At 35.7% G+C, this 23,412-nt stretch overlaps 1 long non-coding RNA gene across 1 annotated transcript; it reads right to left on the bottom strand.

Moving 5' to 3' along the window:
* Nucleotides 1-4,980: 4,980 nt before the first annotated feature.
* LOC131067421 (uncharacterized) lies at nucleotides 4,981-8,076 on the bottom strand. The gene is made up of 7 exons (XR_009111812.2): nucleotides 7,984-8,076; nucleotides 7,851-7,896; nucleotides 7,589-7,756; nucleotides 7,080-7,288; nucleotides 6,849-6,992; nucleotides 6,613-6,754; nucleotides 4,981-6,391 (listed from the first exon to the last, which is right to left on the bottom strand). It is a non-coding gene; the product is annotated as an uncharacterized LOC131067421 (long non-coding RNA).
* Between the last annotated feature and the right edge of the window lie 15,336 nt (nucleotides 8,077-23,412).

Below are 23,412 nucleotides of genomic sequence, written 5' to 3' on the forward strand. Positions count from 1 at the left end.
TCCACTCTATCTGAGGTGATCACCGAAGGATAAATCCTATGGCCCGCTTAAGCATACATATAGTTGGATTTTGAAAAGGATTAATCATATCATTGATAACGATAATATTAAATCATGATAATTTTATGTATTTACATATTTTAATGGATGTGAGTTTATAACTAACCTATACATGTGCATAAATTTTTTTATGGGTCTATAAGTTTTGAGAATGAACTAGACTCTTTAAACATATATCATAAAAACTATGACTCTAATAATAACTAGATCACATATATCTTTAGGTACAAAGTTCACACACATTATTTCATATGTGAGCTATACTTGGTGAGACAAAGTGATCTTCTAAGGCCAATGCAGTGACACTAATATATCTTAAAAAAGGTAAAACTATCAAGGATTAGTATAGCTAAAAAGTGACATCAAAAGATAAAATACTAGAATTGGTCAATGTTTAACCATTTTTTAAACATGGTAGTAATGTCACCTTGTAGTTTTTATTGATTGACCTTCTCTTTGAAGACAAAATAATTAATAGCCACAAATTTTTTGATTGCTCAATTGGTCTCTAATATTAGGTCTATTTTCTTCTAGATTTAATTTTTTGATGCTCCTTCAAATCTCCATATATCTTTATAAGTGAACAATTTTCTCAAGTTAGAAAATGACCCTTCTAAAGTTTCAGAGAAATTGAATGGTAGTATTAGCTCCACTTTGGAATTGATTATTTTATTCCTGAACTTATCGAGATCCTTGACCTCTTCTACTCCCAACATCTCCTTTGCATTTCTGCTTTTTCATCTAGAAGTGTTAGCACCTCTAATTTTCATTAGCCTTCTAACAAAGCAGTGATTTATTTCTTGTTTGTTTCTTAGAAGATCATGGATGCATAATTTTTTTTGAATATGATTGGAGATTAATTACTAAATAGATAGATAATTGGAAAGAAAATAATAGTTATTTATTATTTAATTATTAGGTCATAACATTAATTCTATATGGATTAAAAAATGATCCACACAATTCCATAATGAAGGTAACAACTTAATGTATAATTTTGATGAAGGAAACATAGAGGAGTATATTTTTGTGTTATATAGATCACTTGAGGAATTTAATATTTAGTGTTTTCTTATTATCATAATTTATTTTATACAATTGAAATGCATTGTGAATAATAAAAATATTGAATGCATAAAGGTTGGTCAAGACATTCAAATAGATAGCAAAACATCTATCATAATAACATGAAAATACATGAATACCATAATCACACGTTATAAGAGATGATATTAAAAACCATACTATAATTAGATGTTTGAACATAACATCATCTTCATAATAATATTTTTTATACAATTACAACAACATGGACACAATAAAAAATAATAATCAAGATTAAAATTCATGATTGTTGTAAGAACATTGTAAGAAACTAAAATTTATAATTTGGAATCAAGACATCATGAGCAAGCTTTAAAATATGATAATTAGAATTCATGAATTGGTGTAAGACTATTGTAAGGCATTGATAATTTCACATCAAGGCATCACAAATACTATGGGGACAATAATGAAGCTACACCGAAATTGTATTAACATCTACCATGTTCAATTAATTAATTTAATTTTGTGGTCAAATTGATCATTTGTATAATTTTGTGGGTTGACAAAATTTTTTTAGGGAAAATTTGATTATTAAAATTTTAATTAATTTATTTTTAATTTTTAATTTTTTTATGGAAGGGTCAAGTTATTAGTAAATCATTATTATTTTTGTGCATTTTTACAAGGGGGTCTATGTGAATTTATGGTGGTGGGATAATAGAATTCCTAAATCATTTAGTATATTCTTTTATGATAATTTGTTTGGTAAGGCTATGACATAATTTACAGTAGTTTATAAATGAGTAGTTAAATTGACAATTTTATCAAATAAGAGAGTTAAAGAGTTGAATATCAATAGTGAGTTATGAGAAGTTAATTTAAAAAGACAATTTTCATTTTAAAATTTTATATGAAAATTATAAGTGGGTGTAATAACAACATTGTAAATTAGTTAAATATAGTGGATGAAATAGAAGGTTATGACAATTCTTTGTAGGGCTTATTTTGAGAGGGAATATTTACAATATTTAAATTAATATTTATTTTGGTCAAATGAGATGTTGGGATTTGCATCCCCATTTTTATAAAAGTCAAACAACTTCTCTAATAATCATTTTTTGTCAGTTTAGTAATTTTCTTCACTTCTTGAGCACTTGTGTTCAAATGTAAGATTTAATGATAAATACCCTTGGATTCTTGGAGATTAGAGGATGAAAATTTGATTTCTTGAGGGAAGTATCGCTTATAGGTTGCATTTTCACTTCAATATTTGTTTACATTTTTTCAACATATTTCAATATGTTTATAGATTTTGTGAAGGAATGTCATAAAATCTGTACTATCATATAGAGATTTTTTTAAAATATGGAAATTGATTGTATGGTTATTTTTTATTGATAATCATCTTCACAAAAGATGAAAAATGGTCTTTGATTATTGTTCTGAAAGATGAGACTTCAAATCATAAATCAAAATTTTCCTATTACTAAAAAATAATATATCATCAACATATAATGCAATAATGAGAATATGATCACCGTCTTTCTTGTAATAGATTTAATGATCAGATTTGGATCTCAGATTTCCTAAACTTAACATGAAAGAATCAAAATTTTGATACCACATCCCAAGAGATTTCTTAAGACCATACAAAAACTCTCAGCTTATAGGCTAAATGTTCTTTACCTTTCTCAATGTAGTGATCTATCTATGTCATATAAATATTTTCCTTCAAATTACCATGAAGGAATGTTTTGTCTTCACATCCATTTTCTTAGACTCAATATCATACATTTCTATGTGAGGTAACAAAAATCAAATGGATTTCAACTTTATTACTAGGGAGAAAGTATCTCCACAACCTATTCCCTCGACTTGAGAATACGCCTTTGCAACCAATCTTGCCTAGTACTTATTAACACTACCATCAAACCCTATTTTTCTTTTGAATACCTATTTGCATTTAATAGCCTTTCTTTCGTTAGGAAAATGTACTAGGTAGCAACCATTATATTTCTTCAAATACAAGACTATACATCATCCATACCTAAAACATCCTTTATGGTCCTAAGTTCATTAGTGTTAGCAATCAAAGAAAAAATACATCTCCAATTAGGGGGAGTATACCTTTCTGGTTGTTGCCTTTACTTAGTGGACCTCCTTAATGGTTGAGGTGGAGCTTCTATCTCTTCTTTAGAACTATTTGAGCTCTTTTCCTCTGTAGGCCCTTTGTGGATTCTAGTTCAACCTTGTTAGTCCTTGGTGTTCGTTGAACAACATATTTCTTTTTCTCCTTCTCTGGTTGCAATATTATGGAGCAAGACTTAAATTCTCTAAATAATACACTTTTTCTATAGAAAAAATTCTAAGCCAAAGGGTCCCAAATCTTGTATCCTTTCACATTAGCACCATAGCCAATAACAATACATTTTATAACCTTGTTCTCCAACTTTGACCACTTCTCCCTAGGCACATTTGCATATTCCTTGCAACCAAAGACTCAAAGATGTCTCAATGATGGATTTTTTTACCAACCATACCTCTATAGGTATTTATCAATAAGAGATAATGTAGGAAACATATTAACTAGATAGCAACTCGTGGCAATTGATTCTATCTAAAAACATTATACTAAGCCATACTCTTAGTCCTCTCCACTCAACATACTCTTAGTAGCAACCATTTATTATTTTTGCATCTCCATTTCGTTGAGGGGGATATGGGGTTGAATTATGCATTTATATCTCATGATACTTATATAACCTATCAAAATTTTACTAACAAAACTCACCACTATTATCAGTTCTAAAAGTCTTAATCTATCTACTAGTCTAATTTTCTAGAAGAGGGTTAAAATATTTAAAATGATTGAAGGATTCCGATTTAATTATGAGGAAATATACCCATATCCTTCTACTATAATCATCAATGAAGGAAACATAACATATAGATTTCGAACACAATTTTATTTTCCATAGATATAATGTTTATAGAAATAAAATTCCATGTTACAATCATGTAATACCTCAACAAGGTTTTTATTTTTTTAGGGTTCTGAAAGCCTTCTCACCTATTGGACTCATTCTTTGGTGTCGTGACATTGTTTTCTTTAGGTACCCAAAAAGCATGCCCATTAGAAGTAGACACAACACTCCTCTTTGTTGCTAGTTTAAATTGTGAGCATGGAGATTTTATAATGTCTTCACTACATGAGTTTAGTAACTATTATAGTCCTCTATTGTTAGGATGATTGTAAGGCCAATCTATTCTAAGGGTTGACCTACGAGAATGTGTCCCTCAGTAATCGACAAGCTTTTTAAAAGTATTCTTAAACACTAGTTATTTGGTGAAGCAAACATCAGATAAGTTGGTGAACCATGTAGAGTGAAAGCTCACAAGTTGTCATTGGATCTTGAATTGTATATGCTTGAAGTCTATAGACTTGACATGGAAAAAATGTTTATGCATAATTTGAGGCAAAACAAAGGCCACTAAGATCTAATTCTAATTCCATAACAATGAGATTTCGAAACATATGAAAACTCTTGTCTTAAAAACTAGAATTAAATACCACTATCCATTACATTCGATTTTCTAATGTAATATCATTTATTTAATTATTACTTCTACAAGCATCAATTACTAATACACAACATATAAAAGCACATATAGTAAATCTCACCAAACTCAAATATAAAATAAAAATAAAAATTAATAAACATTATATAAAGAAATAGGATTCATAAAGCATTTAAATACATTCAATTATACACATGTACAAGTCTGATCATATAAAATATGTAGTCTATAAAATTTAAAATAAAATAAATAAATAATATTATTATAACAGAACTCATTAAAATGAAACAAATGTAAACTCTATACAACCTAGGACTGCATTTTTTTTTTTTGGAATATCACATTAAATTTCATGAAAAGACCAGAAAAATCCTTAAGCAAGTCTGCCTCTATTTAAAAAAAAAGGGAATATATGGTTCATTGAAGTGTGTAACAGTCTAGCCATGGTTACATTATAAACAGAACTGTCCATGGTCAAAAGAGAGTTATACAGATTAGTACATGAAAGAATCGACAGGCAGAAAAGAAATTGTATTAAAAGGGAAATGATTTTTCTGTATCTTTGAAAGGAGCCCCCTCATATGTCTTCCTGCTGCTATTCACAAGCTTAGAGCACTCTTTTCTTATCTGCCCCTGTTTTGCTGTAAGCACGTTCAGGTTGAAAAGTTTGAGCAATCACGGTAGAAGAGCTCCTGATTGGAAGCGAACAAGTCGACATACAGAAGCCCTTTTCCGCTCTTCAAATTTCTGTAATCGAATGACGAGGGAGTTCAGATGCCTCTCAATGCTCTCCCACTTTGACAGTCTTTCCTGGAAAAAGCAGCAGTGGGCTCACCATTTCCTTGAGGAAGCAGAGATTACAAGAAGCAGGAAAGAATGGAAGCCAATTTGAGGCGGAAGGCTACTTGTGCTTCTTCTTGTTCGATGAGAGACTGGAAGCGGGCGTGAGAAATTCTGGACATGGGCATGGGCATTCAACCCAATTCCAAAACGCCATTAATCTCAAAACTTGAATCAATGAAGAAGGTGGTGCTCAAGAAAGGCGACACACATGCCCTGCTTGCCGACATAAAGCTTCAACTATAGAGGGTGGGGTACATAGAAGCCAATGCAGGGGCAGACGATGGGTTGTTCGACGAGCGACTGGAAGCGAGCGTGAGGCTGTATCAGAGCAGCTTCAATTTGCCAATAAAGGGCTTTCTTGAGCTCCTGCTGCCATTGACAAGCTTAGAGCACTCTTTTCTTATCTGCTCCTGTTTTCCTGTGAGCACATTCAGGTTGAAAAGTTTGACCATGGCGACTGAGAAATCACGGTAGAAGAGCTCCTGATTGGAAGCGTACAAGTCGACTATGCTGCGGGTGACGGGCGCCGCCATTAACGCCTGGTCGACATACAGAAGCCCTTTTCCGCTTTCCAAATTTCTGCAGTAGTGGGAATCGAATGAAGACGCGCTGCCATTGTCCAAGGCCACCGCTGGATCTGCCTGCCGACTGCAGAGGGAGCTCTGATGCTTGCGGAAATGCCCGTCAGTGGTGGGGTTGGCTCCCCTACTACCGTTAAAGTTTGACAGTCTTTCCTGGAGAAAGCGGCATTTCCTTTGCCGAAAACCCTTTCACTCCGAATGTGCAGATCATGGTGTGAATTTCATCGTTCGGCCAAGGCAGATTGCACTCTACCAGGGTCGTGATGTACCTGCAGATTGCCCTGTTTTCACAGGAACGAAAGGCCCAATACAAATCAAATTTCAGTTTCATTATACGCACCATCTTCAAATAAAATAGAAAAATCAAGATTCAAACTCCATCTTCCATGGAATTGGTGACCAATGGAAAAGCTAAACAAGTGCAATCCATACAAGTTTGACAGGCTCTCAGGCGAAGATCAGAACTAAAAACAGAAAACAAGATTCAATGCACGCTACATACCATAAGCACCGAATGTCTTGCACTAAGCACAATGATGTTTCTGCTTCCAATCTTTGCTTCATCTTATCTAACAGATTTGATATTTGGGATGGATTTTTCTCAGGTGAAATGTCTCCCTCGACAGGACAGATGCATCACATCCCTGTGTATTACAATGCCCAAGATTAATTCACAGGAAAATCTGAAAGTCCAACTAAGCTGAACTAAGAAAAGGGCTTTAGTTCTGTTATTATTACCTCGACAAAACAGTAGTGTAAGGCCAATCGGATTTCCTGGATAACCTTGATAACACCTTGTGCCTGCAGGCACGAAGTGCGACAGAACACGCACACGCACACGCACACGCACGAACAAATTCATTCTGCACGGAGGTGCTGATCCTGCATTGGGAGCGAAAACAGAGCAACCCATTAGACAAATATTAATCAATAAATAGCACAGAGCGGTGGGCGAATCGAACTCCTTACCTTGAGTTCAGATGCTTCTCAATGCTGGGGTCGGCTCTTCCACTTTGACTGTCTTTCCTGGAAAAAGTGGCTCTGGGCTCACCATTTCCTTTGTTGAAAACCCTTTCGTCCTGAATGTGCGGATCTTGGTGTGAATTTCATCATTTGGCCAAGGCAGATTGCTCTCTGCCAGACTCCTAAATGAAGTTGTGTTGTACCTACAGATTGCCCTGTTTTCACAGGATGAAAAGCCCAATACAAATAAAATTTCAGCTTCATTCTACACAATCTTCCAAGAAAATAGAAAAACCAAGATACAAACACCATCTTCTATGGAAATAGTGAGCAATGGAAAGCCTAGACAAATGCAATCAATACATGTTTGACAGGCTCTCAGGCGAAGATCAAGAACTAAAAGCAGAAAACAAGATTCAATGCATGCTACATTATAAACAGAAAAACAAGATTCAATGGTTACCATAATATTGCGTTCTAAAAATAGAAAACAAGATTCAATGCATGCTACATACCATAACCACGGAATGTCGTGCTCTAAGCACAATGATGTTTCAGGACAGACTGCTTCCAATCTTTTCTTCATCTCATCAATTGCGTCGTATCCCCTAAGAAAATTGATATTCGGGATCGATATTTCTCAGGTTATAAACCTCCCTTGACCGGACAGATGCATCACATCTCTGTGTATTATAATGCCCAAGATTAATTCACAAAAATATCTGAAAGTCCAGCTAGGCCGAACTAAGAAAAGGGCTTGAGTTGTGTTATTATTACCTCAACAAAACAGTCATGGAAAGCCTAGCCTTTGGAGGTGCTGCTCCTGCATTTGGAGCGAAAACAGAGCAACCCATTAGACAAATATTAATCAATAAATAGCACAGAGCGGTGGGGGAATCGAACTCCTTACCTTGAGGAAGCAGAGGTTACATAAAGCTGCAAAGAATGGAAGCTGATTTGAGGTTATTTGAGGTGGAAGGCTACTTTCGGCCCATACATAAGCTGAAAAAATTAGTTTCTATTGAATTGCAAATATTTACATGAAATACTTCACAAATTCCTACTTCGACTTTTCTAGTGATTGCCCCCATCAAAGAATATTTTACCTTGAAAATATAACTATTTCATTCTCTTTAGATCTACCAAATAACCATTGGGGGCTCCCGGTCCACGATCCAAAACACAAGGAGCCATAGTGTAGGTGTGACCAGCCGTAGGAAAAATCCATTAAATCCTTTATAAGAGATCACAATATCAATTACAACATTCATAAACAAAAGGGTCCTACACCAGTGAATGGTCTTTAGACATCATATGAAAAGGGGCACTACATCAATAAATGGTCTATCTTCTCCTCTTCCTTTAGGCACAATGAACATCTAGAAGGGTTGAGAATATTAATCGAGTGCAACCTTTCTTCGGTCAAAATTTAGTTATACAAGGAAGTGCATGCAAAGGAACCATCATTTAGAAGCACAATCTCCTCAACAAAATTTTGATGGCTAGGAAGAGGTGGACTACATCAAATATTGAATACAAGATCCTAGTTTTAATTGAGTATTTCTTGAAATTATCCACACACAATGATTTCTTCTCCATTAAGGGAATACAATAGTCTTCTTTCTTCAAGATCCTCCTTGTAAACCTCAATAATTGACATATTTTTTAGGTCTTTCCACACCCACTCTAACCCAAACATATCTACATATTCTACCACTTTGTTGCCCCACACATCAACCATGATTTCTCTATAGCCTTCTAATTCTAGAATACTAGTCAAAGGAGCATGACCATTCTAGGAATCATCCTATACCATCATTATAACTCGAGTCGAGTGCCAAGATATGATATGCCTAAATTTCATTAAGAACTTCCAAATGTGACATCCCAATAGGGGATTAGCAATGGTTAGAATTTTTCCTAGGTCATTAATTTTGTTGGAGTATCTTACACCATAATGTGGATAGGTTATTGAATATTTTCCATATCAAATTCATTCCAAGGTCTAGATTGTGTTGTGTTGTCAAACAAATAATTGTTCTACCATTTATTTTGTTCTTCCTTGCCATGTTCCAATTGTTCAATGAGATTCTCTTAATTTCATTCAAACCCTCCAACAAAAGATGCTTTTGGATCTCATTGATGTTGTTAAAATCCTTTTCATTAAGTGTATATAAGACATCATATAGATCAGGAACATCTAAAGCACATCCTCGTTCAACAATATCATGCTAATCATAGTTAGCCATCACCCTTTCCATGATTCTAATTTATTCTTACATGCTCCAATAGTTTCATCTCACAAACTAGATCATGTATGTGAGATTTTGCCAAGATCAAGAGCTCAATGAAAAGTACAAAATAGAGAGACAAAATATAGGACAAGAATAAACTGTATTCTCATCAATAGATGAATGATCAATAGTTGTTCATACAATGAATATGAGCCTGTATATATAGGCAAGGCAATATGGATATGTGAGAACACAAACATGACATGTGAAACAATAAGAAACAAGGGTAGGTAGGAAATAGGTGTGGTAGGTAGGAGAAACAATAAAATATTCCACGAGGTGGATCACCCACCAAAGGTGGAATTATCACTCCACAATAAGTGGATATGATAAAGTAGTAACAAGATCAACACCATAAAAGGTGGAAATTCTCCTACACACACTATCCCAATGTGGCACAAACACCCAAGTGTCTCATACTCAAACTACTATGAAATGCATTTCCTAAGTAAACTTAAGTAAGTGTAATAATATTCATGATGAATAATTATTTACACCAACACCCCCCCTTAAGTGCAACTTAGGGGAATGCACTTAAGTCTACAATGCAAGATGGGTCCCGGCTATGAGGCCATGTTAGGTACCCATGTACAAATGCAAATGCATGCAAACCAATGCAATGAAATCTCTCACAAAATGGGGAAAGAGAGAAAAACCCTCCCCCAAAAGAGAGATGAAATCGATACAAGAGAACTCTCATAGAAGCATGTGAAGGACAAAACCCCATGTGAGGAAAAAGTCCCCCCCACATGAGAGAAGAAGAGAAGCTAGGAAGCCCCCCCTCAATGTAGAATCAACACCAATGATAGAAACTCAAGAATGAATGAAGAAATTGCTCCATAAACGTTGAAAAACATTCCTCCCCTTAGGAAGAAACAAAACCAAAGGTGTATCCATGAAGTCTCCCCAACCATGAAGGGAAGATGTATGAAAAAAACTCATGATGAATGAAGTCTTTGAAAACTGCTCAAGTGTCCCCATGTCAATGCTGAAAGATACCCCTTCCAAAGGTGGTAAACTGCTCCACACTGCTGAAAAAGGTACTTCAAGGTCTAGTGGAGATGGATGTAGAACATGTCCCAAAGACTCACATGTCTCCTCTAAGCATAAAGAGACCTCCTCCAATTGTTGTACATAAGAATCCACAATCATGTCAACCTCGAAAGAATGATCATGTAGAGAATGAACAAGAGGGTCAGAGTGTTCCCTCGCAATAATCGAAGAAGGATCATCTTCATCAAAGAGAAGATGAATATCATCAATGATGTCTCCCAAATCTGTAATGTAGGATTCCACAAACAAACCTGCAATGTCTGTCAAGTAATCATCCCATGAAACTGAAGCTGGAAGACAATGAATATCCTGCTGCATACGACAGGAACAATAGCGCATAGGGTTTTTGAGCTAGGTTAGCGTCCTAGAGTCAATTTGTAGCACATTGTAGGTTTAGGATAGCACGTAGGGATAACAGGGTAGTGTGTGTTGTGCATAGGGTAGAACATAGGGTTAACCTAGCATATAGGGCTCTTAGGTTAGTGCGATGGAAAACCTGGTTAGCACGTAGAGTTAGTTTAGTGCTTTGAGTGAATATGTTAGCGCGTAGCAGAGTTTGGGTAGTGCATGGGTGGTAGCTTAGCGCATATGAGTGATACTTTGGCATGTGGGCAAGAAAAGTGGGTAGAAAGGACTTGGAAGAATGCGTTGCGGGGGGAATAAATGAGATAGATGGCTTAGGGGTGGATAGGTGCTTGCTGAGTGCTTTGGGATGGGTTTTGAGCCAATTTCTTGCCTGCTGTGATGATGTCTGAGTCTTGATATGATGATCGATAGTCTTTGAAATCACTTTTGTTTTTGAAGTGTCAAGTTGATTGATTGTTTGAATGAGGATTCTGATTTTCTATTGATATGGATCTTTGATTTTTGCCTTGTAGTATAATATTGATGTTCGATATGAGTTTCAATTCTTGATTTCCGATATGATTCTTGATATGATGCTTGTGACATGGATTTTTGAGTCGATTTCTTGATATGATGCTTGATTTTGATTTCTCGATATGGTGCTTGCGTTATGGATTTTGATTTTCGATATGGATTTCTGAGTTGCTTACGTTATGGGTCTTTGATTCGATTTCTTGATATGGTGCTTGATTTTGATTTCTCGATATGATGCTTGCGTTATGGATTTTGATTTTCAATATGGGACTTGATTTGATGCTTCATTATTTCAAGTTGATTTTGCTTTGATTGGATATATCAGATAGATATGGGAACTAATTATGAACATGTGTTGTTTTGTAGGCACAACTTGGTGTACTCCAATCGCGAGAGCGATTTATGAGACCATGGTCCTTGATCCCGCGGTTATCACAGGCGGATAGAGATTTTATTGAGAGGTGTGGTTTATCCTCTTTGTTGGACATGCCTCAGTATATTATTAACCAGGGTTTGCTGACAACTTTGGCAGAGAGGTGGCACAGTGATACGAACACCTTTCATTTGGCTACTGGTGAGATGACAGTGACTCCAAAGTACTATTATCGGATTCTGTGGATTCTAGTGATTGGGGCATTATTGCCATATGAACAGACTGAGGAGGGTAGGACAGAGGCTCTTCGTCGGATTTTTCATGATGATCAGATTAGCGGTTATGAGATCCCTTAGCAGGAGTTTTTGGATTTGGATTATGCTCCACTACCATCTGTATTGGCAGGTTTCATAGGTGGATTCTTGTGTCCCGATCGTAGGTCGAAGGGACTGGCAGTGGGTTGGGGATTGGTCTTGGAGGATATGGTGACATAGGGACGTAGGTTTGCGTGGGGGTCTTGTATGTTAGTGCACTTATACAGGGAGTTGCAGCACGTAGTGTATCTGGGATACACAAGCTTATCAGTCGGGGTTACATTATTACAGGTGTGGGCTTGGGAGCACATTCCTGTAGCTAGGCCACTTGCAGACAGAGATAGGCCAGTTGGTTGGGCTTATGTGTATGGTTATACAAGGATAGTTGTCCAGCATGAGCTGGGAAAACTAGAGCATTGGAGGAGGGTGCTGGATGATATTGATACAGCTATTTGGAGACCGTATATGGATTTTGAGGTATGGGCTGAGGACGGGCTAGAGATGCCCTATGTATATATGTCGAGATACCTGATTGGGCAGACGCCCTTTATCATTGAGAGATTTTTGCATATCCGTGTTCAATGATAGTATGGTCGACAACAAGGTATATCACAAGGAGAATGCTTATATGCTCGCCGGAGACAGGATGTGCCAGAGTGGGGTCTCACTGTTGATAGTGTAGCGACTGTGGAGGAGTACATGCTCTTGGCCGGATAGATATGGGATTACGAGGCTGGAGTGGTGGATGCTGGGATGATGGAGGAGTTCTCAGCGTACTTTGTGGCACATGTTGTGGCACGAATATCAGATCCGACAGAGATGCTTCCTGCCTTTGACGATGATGAGGATGAGCAGCCAGAGAGGCGAGTGAGATGGAGAGAGGAGGGAGAGCAGATGGAGGGGGGAGATGGAGATGATGGAGGAGATGACGGGGGAGATGGGAGGGGAGGTGGTAGAGGGAGACGAGGAGATAAAGGAGGAGATGGAGGGAGGTGAGGAGACAGAGGACGAGATGGAGGGAGGAGAGGAGATAAAGGGGGAGATAAGAAAGGAGGTGGAGGAGACAGCGGGAGGAATTGATTATCCAGACGACCGGGTGGTGATGGAGGTAGAGGAGGTTTGATTCTTGGAGCTGGCAGGATTGGTAGAGTGGGTGAGGTGTTGGCGATTGTGGGTGAGGTAGAGGAGTTCAGACGACCGACTCAGCGGAGGAGATCATATGTGCTACCTCCACCGACGCTTAGGATAGGGATAGGTGGTGCCACCACCCAGGTACCAATACAGATCAGGGTACCAACGCATTGAGAGGATTCAAAGATCTAAGCGGTACATGTTACAGTGCAGGAGTTGCAGGCGTAGGTATTAGCTCAGCAGTGTCGGATTACACAGATTACTGCAGAGCGGGATACGGTGATAGAGCGCCTAGGTCGAGCAAAGGAGCTTGCAGAGAGTGACACGTGGTGCCTCGATGCAGGACACACTGAGGGAGATATCACTAGTATATTCGGGTCAAGATTTCGACGGAAAATCATCAGAATTCCGACCAAATTTCGTTGCACTACCGACAAAAAAAGCCGTCGAAAACTTTGTGTCGAAAGTTCTGACTATCCTTGTGGTCGTCGCAATTTCGACATCACCTCCAACCTTTCTGACAACCACCATGGATGCTCATACCCCGAAAGAATACCGTCGCGATCTTGGCCTATCGTTAGAATTCTGACTCCAAAGGATAAAATTCTGACAGAGGAGTGTCGTCGGATGCATAGCATCCTTGTTGGGCATTTCATTAGTTGTCGTTGGAATTCCGATAGAGAGAGATGATGTGGGTCAAATGGCTTTGCCATTGGTGAATGAAAGCATTGAACGAGTTCTAGTTTTAAAAATTGCATTAAACATTTTAATTTATTTGATTTAGTGTTATTTGCAAAAAATGATTATCAATGATGTTTCCTTTCTCCAAGAATTGTCTAGGATCTTTCCGTCAGATAATATGTAACATTGAATGACTAAATTTTTTCTTTACAAATGCTTATTTAATTTAATTATTATTTGAGCATGAATTAAAATTTATATCTGTACGGAAGTAGAACATACAAGTTGAAGAGTCATGTGCAAGCAAATTTCCTAAAAGAAAGCAAGCAGGCATTATCTTGAATGACATGGAAACAAGCTCATCAACTGCCTAGAAGAGAGCAATTGGAGAATGGCAGAGGAAAGTGTTTAAGGGTGATAAATAGATAGATAGTATGCAATACAAACAAACAATGTCTGGAGTGTCTGATGTGACGTCTCTAATTTATGTCCGGAGGGACTAACTAGTTTTGGAGTTCCTGCGAAACCTATTGGGCCAAGCTTGGAGGAAATCAATGTGTTCATGCAAGGAGCACCTTTTTTCTATTATGAGAATGATACTTTTGCACCAAGGGATATTTGGAAGTCAATATCCAAAAATTTCTATAGTGTGGAACAAGAGTTGGCGGACTCGAAGTATAATTGTCAGCTTTCAGAAGACCAAGAGGTTACGTACACAATCTCCCAATAGAAGAGCGATTTCAAGAATTACCTCTCCCCCCCATGACTATTCAGGAAGCACTTCCTCAAATAGAGGACTATTGGCCTCCATGGGATCAAAGAAAAAAATTAAAGCATAGACTCTAGACGATGTGGTAGTTTCCTTCGTGAAGAACTCTACACTATAATTGAAAATTCATGAGGGAAACTGCAAGATAGTGAAGAGAAATACAATCTTGAAAAGTGGGAAGAATGGATCTTGGTTTGGGTGGGGCCAAGTTAGGTGGCTCCTCTAGAGGTTGACGAGATAGAAATCATATTAGGATTTGAAAAAGATCACACTCGTGGAACTTCATGTGTAAGTGATCGATTGCGGTGTTTGGGTAATGCATTCCAAATAGATACAGTTGCATTCCAAATGGGTAATGTCTTGATTAAAGACTTTTATCTTGATGGCATGCAACTGTATCTATTTGGAATGCATTACCCAAACACCACAATCGATCACTCGCACACGAAGTTCCACGAGTGTGATCTTTTTAAAATCCTAATATGATTTCTATCTCATCAACCTCTAGAGGAGCCACCTAACTTGGCCCCACCCAAACCAATATCCATTCTTCCCACTTTTCAAGATTGTATTTCTCTTCACTATCTTGTAGTTTCCCTCGTGAATTTTCAACTATAGTGCAGAGTTCTTCACGAAGGACACCACCACATCGTCTAGAGTCTATGCTTCAATTTTTTTCTTTGATCTCATGGAGGCCAATAGTCCTTTGTCTGAGGAAGTGCTTCCTGAATAGTCATGGGGGGGAGAGGTAATGCTTGAAATTGCCCTTCTATTCGGAGATTGTGTACATAACCTTTTGGTCTTCTGAAAGCTGAAAATTACTTCGAGCCAACTCTGGTTCCACACTATAGAAATTTTTGGATATTGACTTCCAAATATCCCTCGGTGCAAAAGTATCATTCTCATAATAGAAAAAAGGTGCTCCTTGCATGAACACATTGATTTCCTCCAAGCGTGGCCCAATAGGTTTCGCAGGAACTCCAAAACCAGTTAGTCCTTCCGGACATAAATTAGAGATGTCACATCAGACACTCCAGACATTGTTTGTTTGTATTGCATACTATCTATCTATTTATCACCCTTAAACACTTTCCTCTGCCATTCTACAATTGCTCTCTTCTAAGCAGCTGATGAGCTTGTTTCCATGTCATTCAAGATAATGCCTGCTTGCTTTCTTTTAGGAAATTTGCTTGCACATGACTCTTCAACTTGTATGTTCTGCTTCCGTACAGATATAAATTTTAATTCATGCTTAGATAATAATTAAATAAAATAAGCATTTGTAATGAAAAGATTTAGTCATTCAATGTTACATATTATTTGATGGAAAGATCCTAGACAATTCTTGGAGAAAGGAAACATCATTGATAATCATTTTTTGCAAATAACACTGAATCAAATAAATTAAAAATGTTTCATGTAATTTTTAAAAGTAGAACTCGTTCAATGCTTTCATGCACTGACGACAAAGTCGTCTGACCCACATCATTATGCATAATAGAACAAATCAATATAATAGGCTATTATAAAGAATATATACAAAAATATGAAAGAACATTAAATTACCATTACAAACCCATAAACCATTAAATAGTGAAAATAGATATAAATTTGTAAATGTCTCCCTATAAACACCACAACCATAACCAAAACAAAAAAAATTCTTACCTGCAAAAACTTAGCTGGTGAGTTGCAAGTCTACAACATCTCTTAGATGATCAAACCGTTTCTTAATTTTGTTCTTCTGGTTAGTCAATGGATTTAGTTGCATGTTCAAGTTTTCTATTTGAAGCCTTCTGTTTCCCTATATTTGAGACATAATAAAATTCTTGTGAGTAGGAAATTGATTCAGGAGTTACGTGTGAAGAATTTGGCAAAGTAAATGATGACAATCAAACTCAAATTTTATCTGTCTTGATTAAAGACTTTTATCCTGATGGCATTAAATTAAAGTTCTTTCTCTATTTTTTGGTGATCTCTGGAGTAGAGGTTTCTTTGCATTGACCTGGGATACATTTAACTTGTGTTGTATATGCGGAAATATGTATCCTAGGATGATGCAATGCAACCTCTGCTCCACGAATACCAGATAGAAGAGAAAGTACTTTAATTTAAAGCCATCACGATAAAATGCTTTCAAGACATATATTAGGTATAAAAGGAAGCCTACCCTGTCATTTGAAGGGGTTTACCTACAATTCAAGTGATCTCTTAATTATAAAATCAATTCAATTCCAAGTGAACATGCAATCAAGCATTCATCAAGAATTGAAGGAGAAATCAAGTTAATAAAGATATTTAATAAAGATATCATCTTTTAAATTAAAAAATGGGCAGTAGATTAAGAATACAAACCTTCCATATTGCACACTTCAAGGTATATTAAAATCAGTTTAAAGTGTATTCATTTAGGGACCTTTCATAAAATATTCTCAACTTACATATCATAAAAGGATCTGCTCCACCAATACCAGATAGAAGAGAAAGTACTTTAATTTAAAGCCATCAGGATAAAATGCTTTCAAGACATATAGAAGGTATAAAAGGAAGCCTACCCTATCATTTGAAGGGGTCTACCTACAATTCAAGTGATCTCTTAGTTATAAAATCAATTCAATTCCAAGTGAACAGGCAATCAAGCATTGAAGGACAATTCAAGTTGGTGCAGGTGAATTTGGAAGACAAAAGAACTCAATGAAGCCATTAAAGACTTTTGAAGGTCTTAGGAGTGAAGAGCCAATCAATTATGATGTCTTAAGGGGGCAGCCTTAAACAACACACACTAAGCTTTGACTGCTTAGGTGTGTTGTGGGCCCATTCCTTCCCTTGATGTCCCTTCCCATCTATTTCTGTTAAAAAGACAATCACCGTTAGCATTTGAATTCAAACAGTGTTCTCGCGTTTGATTGCATAGAACAAAGCAAATGGCATAAGAAACTCTCATCTACCTCGCAGTTGTCATAGAATACCTCCCTGAGGAGATATTCTCATGTCCTTTCCTGCTTTATGCTGTCGATGAAATACATAAGCGTCCTCACAATGCAGTCAATGCAACAAATAGATTTCCATTTTGATCAGTTTTATTTGCCAACATACTCTCTACCTGTGCCAAAATGGGAGCTTTGGAACAGAGTATGGGCTTCCATCAAAGCAGAAGGTAAGGGCAATTAATATCAGATGCTTACGGTTGGAAATGCTCTGTTTGACATGTTTGGAAAATGTGGAAGTATATACATGAAAGCGCATGAACTGTTTAGTGAGATGCATCAAAGAAACGCAATCTAATGGAATGCTATGATTGTAGGATATGCACAAGATGTGTTTGAAATGGATTTAGAAACTTCCAACCAAATGTGATTAGTGAGTATAGATGTTGTAGTGCAACTGCTCAGGTACACATGCATGCAAAATATGTAAGCTTAGATAAGGCACGTGAACTATTTAACATAATGCCTCAAAGATCACCCAATATCCAATGACGGTTGGGAGAAAGAAAACATCAATTTTTTGATAATCTTAAATATTTCTTTATTCATCACTATAAATCTATTATGAATTTAGTCTCAATATTGCAGAAATTTATTCTATTATGAATGCAATATTTAGGGATGTAATCTTTATATTTTTTTTTTAATTACGAAAAGGTCCTAATAGAATCCCCAACTAATTAATCTAGAGAAAGATACCACTAAAGAAAGAAATTCAATCCTCACCACTATGGTCTTGAAGGATTTTAAGACACTTGGATTCCTATTTTGGCTCGCTTTTCCTTGACCCTATGTTAAGATAGTAAACTAGTTTGAGAGAATCTATTGGGTGGGAAATTGTGTATGGTTGCAATTATTTTCATGCATGGAAAGTGATTTAAAGTTTGGACCAACAGAGGATAAGTATTTCTTGAACCTTCAAGGACATGTGTAGAGCACCGCATGGATGTTTCTCCATTATTGAACTCTTTGAATATGTAAGTAAATTATTTATTTGTCTTTTCGATATGTTGTGGATAATATTAATCAAATATGGAATTTTTTTGATGCTATATACACTATGTTTTGGATTGAATTTAGAAAAGCGAAGAGGTAATGGAAGAATAAAAGAGGTACACAAAGGAAGAAGAGTGAAATAGGTGGTTTGGGATGGAGGTTACAAGTATATATGATAATTCATATGGATAATTTGTTGTCTATAAAGAGGCAAATAAGCTATCACAACTTCAACATGAATGAATGCCTCATCTACAAAAGCAAAAGGTACCTCTAATGGTTTCAAAATTTGTCAAAATAGTTATGATATACCAAATAATCAAGTGGAATATCCTTTAGGTAACTAATATTATCTTCAAACTATTTATTTTGATTTTCATCATATCCTTTCCATGTGCATTTCCCTTGGTTTTAGTCCCATTTTTTCTTTATTTTATTCAAAAGAAAATTTATAGATGCCTCTACTTGTCTCACCACTCATTAATTGTTTGGGATTTTCATTCCATTCACCAAGGTTGGCATCTATTCTAAGACTTTGTGTCATGGCCAAGCTAAATGATTTGCCTCTAGTTTCTCTCCAATCTAGTCACCTAGTAGCATGTGAAATCTATCTCTTCCTAATTATTATTCTCTCCGTCTTGTTAATGACCATTTCATTAATGAATCCTTCCTCATAATTTTGGATAAGTGGGACAATGTTAGCTCAAGGAATCTTTTCAATCCTCTTTCAAGATTCTTTCCCAAGTAATAATCTTGCATATTGGAAAATAAATTACGCTTCTATTTTTCCAAGCTACTCTTCCTTATAATGTTTAGATTTATTCTAAAGTGCTCATTGTGACTCATGTTTACTACTCTTCCTATTAGTCTCATTCCAATATCTCCTACAAAAATATGGAATGATTACATTTATATTTTATTTGTGTCTCCTAAATATCCACAAAATTTGGAACAATAATACAATTTTTTAATAATATTTAATTGTAAAAGAAAGGATTAAGATGGAACTAAACACTCTAAATAAATTAATCAGGGTTAAAGGGATAAACTAGGATCAATTCATGAAGGCAAGATCTGTACTCTCAAAATTAATAGATTCATGCAAGAAAAGAAATATTAAATCTAGAGATAAAATTCTTGAAAAACTTAGCTAGCTAAAAGCGAAAGAATGCTATCAAGCTCTCAATTTCGCACAGACTGGCAAAGGTTGTAGAGGAGAAATCACTATTGAACTTACCCCTGTCTCATATAACCCTATGTTAAGACCTCACTCAGTAGGATTCCATCTAATCATTCATCCATCTTCTTACAGTCTAGGCCTTAGAATAGATTTTATTAACACTTCACCTTTTGCCCTTTTTTCAATTCAAGTTAGTTTAGGACAAAAAGCATCGCGAGATTGAAATATCAGATGATCAAGTTCCAGCTATTCAAGCATTCGACAATTCAACGTAAGTCCCCTTGTGATACCAGCAATCACATCAACCAACTATCTTTATCCACACGTCATGACCCGACATACCAAAACCTTGGAGTTGTCTCAAGTGATCCTTAAGCAAATCTCCAACATTTGAGTAACTTTGTTCAAAAGAGGATAAGATACTTTTGGGTATTTTATTTACGTTCGCATGTGCATAAAAAACACATCAACACCTCCCACTTGTCAATGGATAAGCTAAAGTTTCTCTATAATGAATGGTTTATAAGGAACACCACTTGATAAAGGTTTTGCAAATGGGGTGGCAAGTTGAATGGGTTTGATCTTGGGACAATCTACATGGTTAAACGTGCTTGATTTAGAGTAGTATTAGTATGGGTGACCTCCTAGGAATCCCTAATGCTTCACTGCTATGAGCATCACTTTGATGAAATGAGTACTAAGTGATCCATTCTTATGAGGGGTTCATGTAAACTACTCATGAGAATGGGTCAGCTTGACTCTAAAACTATGCAAGTGAATCTTGATATAAATATCATAGTATAAAAGTCTTGTGAAAACACTCATTCTTCTAGCATTGAAAGTTGTGAGAGAGTTATTAAGGGGATTCTCATGTGTATAGATTCAATGTATAAGTTCAAGACAGATTTTGAGGTGATATTTCTTTCCTTTTGGTACATCTATCTTTAAATTGGATGTTCTTTTGCCTTCATGGTAGGGAGTAAGTAATTTTTATGTGGGTTCCTTTTTTCATTCTTGGATTATTAAGGAAAACATAGTTTGTGAAGAGGAGGTTTTGCTTGTTATCTTATAAAAAAATTGGGTATTAGCTATTATAATAACTGATAGACAAAACAATGTCCTCTAAGGCTGTTGAAAAGAAATATCTATATGATGGATTCTCTTCCCAATTTATCTTCAAAGTTATTTAGTAAATATTTGGGAAACCAAAATAGGGTATGCTGATTTGCAAAGGAAGAACTAAATACAAAAATTCCCAAAAGAAGATGTGTTAGCTAATTATTTTTGTTCCTTCGTTATTTTGGAAGTTGAAATGTTCCTTATATCTCTTCAATCTCCCAAGCTTGTTCCAACAACCATAAAATTTTATGATTGGGATGCAAGGGAGATTAGTGGATTTGATGGGTTGGCTTTGGCTAGATTCACCTAAGACAATTGATGATTTATTAGGCATTGTTGCCGTCGATGCATTGTTAAGGTTATTATGGTTGATTATCAAAGCTAGTGGGATTCAAATATAGAGGCGTGTTTAAGATAATTCTTATCATTGGTTGGTTAATAAAAATATGGTTTCAAGATTGATGCACAAACATATTAGAAGGGCACTTTTATGATGTATGTGAAATAATCACATTATTAAGCAAAATAATAGGTAATCTATAGGCAAGAATACTCCATATATAGAACCCAAATCATTATATATCCTTGAACAATCCAAAGGGGAACTCCCTTGATTAGAATCAATATTTTGAATCTCCTGGGAAATAGGGAAAGTTTCATCCTTATTTTTCTCCTTACAAGCATGACAAATAACTGAAGAGTACTCATACTCAAAATTCTGCACCCATTTTTCAAATTTAGAGATAGGTTAATCTGGGCAGGGAGAGCTTGATTGCCATTGAGTGAGGATGCCAAGAATATCTTTGATATAGATAAAAAAATGGGATTAAACCAGGGCTCGAGGACCCATCTACACAATAGCAATCATATGACAAGAGTAACCACTGCCATGAGATATGAAACTTAAAACAATGTGACAAAGATATTACTATGTATAACTTGAGAGCATTCAGAATTATACCCTTATTTGATCCAAGGGGTTATATGGAGGAGAAGATAGTGAGAAAGTATGTTTATGTGACTAATTTAGAGATTTTTTTGGAAAATTTTGCCAAAAAATCTCAATTTAGAGAAAGTGATTATTGTACTACCTTACTTTGTTTTGTCTTAGCTTGAAAAAAAAAGTTTAGTTTAGATTATTTTCCTATAAAGCAAAATGCTCTAACAATATTGTTATCAAATGCAAATATTTAGAAGCTATTCCATATGATATTCTTGATAAAACCATTTCTTTTATAGAATCTAGAAAGGTAAATATTTTAAGATTTGACTATGGAGATAGCCACCCAAGATCTAGAGGTCTAATGGAAAGCACAACAAAATGAGAAGATCAATATGACACGAATAAACTATATTCCTATCAATGAATGCAAGTTTACGATATGAATGAATGAGATTATAAATAGAACCCCTTGATTATATAGATCAAGATGAGACATGTAGGATATCATAAGATTATGAAAGTATCTTAATCTTATGATATGAGACATAAAGTGATAAGTATCCTATGTATACCTTAAGTAAACTTAAATGATAAGGCATAAAAATGACCTAATAGTGGAAGTAGCTAGGTAATATCCCTATTACACCAACAATTATTGCTACTTGTTCTTTGATTCATCTCATTGATATGTCTCAAATTGAAATAATTCATTTCATCAATCAAAACAAATATATTCAAAATTTTACCAAGCAATAAAACAAGTCTCGTGATCCTTACTTTCCTTAAACTGGCCCCTTTGGTTGCTAGCCCTTTACTCACAAGCATTACTCTCACAAAAAATACAAACTCATTTTTTTGTAAGTGATCCTTTAATCATTATCATTTTCATGCTCCGAGCACACTTACCTTTGCAAGTGCAAGTATCCCAAGCCTCGATCCAAAACTATAATCTACTATATTTGCAACAAGCTTTGCCACATCACTTCAAATTGCTCTTGTAAGAACACAATTGTTAAATTAGTCTACATGACTAATGCAATATCATGGAGGGGTGTAGTAGAAGAAGACATATATCTCTATAAACAATATGACTTTTTTGAATCTGTTCTCAAAGATCAATGATGAAAATAATGAAGATGGGGTTTTTAGTATGATATATGAATTAACTGAACTACATACTATAAGAATGAATAGGTCTCAAGAAGATCAAGGAAGTAGAGGAGAGAGGATCTCCCTATACTAGTAACACATTTAGAGGAAGGTAAATCACAATCTTCTTTTAAAACTTTTATAGTGACTCTACAAGGTACTAGACCTTTCCTAATTTCTTTCAAATTAGTAAACTAATGAAGACTAGTTAATAAATAAGTTAACTAGGAAGCCAAAACTCCTTCATGAGATTCATATAGAAGGCCAATATCTTAATTGTGCAAATGGGATATAGAAGTGAAGAAGAAGATTTTGAAGAACAATTTTGTGGAAGATTCGAAGAAGGGTGTTCTTCTAGCCATCCTACCATCATTCTTAATTTTAAAGAAACGAAAGATGAAGAAGCAATTTCCCATATGCATAACTGGTTCCATTTAAGAAATCAAGAAAAACAACCTACACACCTTGAAC

The sequence above is a fragment of the Cryptomeria japonica genome, chromosome 9, assembly GCF_030272615.1.
Source record: "Cryptomeria japonica chromosome 9, Sugi_1.0, whole genome shotgun sequence".
Classification (NCBI taxonomy): Eukaryota; Viridiplantae; Streptophyta; class Pinopsida; order Cupressales; family Cupressaceae; genus Cryptomeria; species Cryptomeria japonica.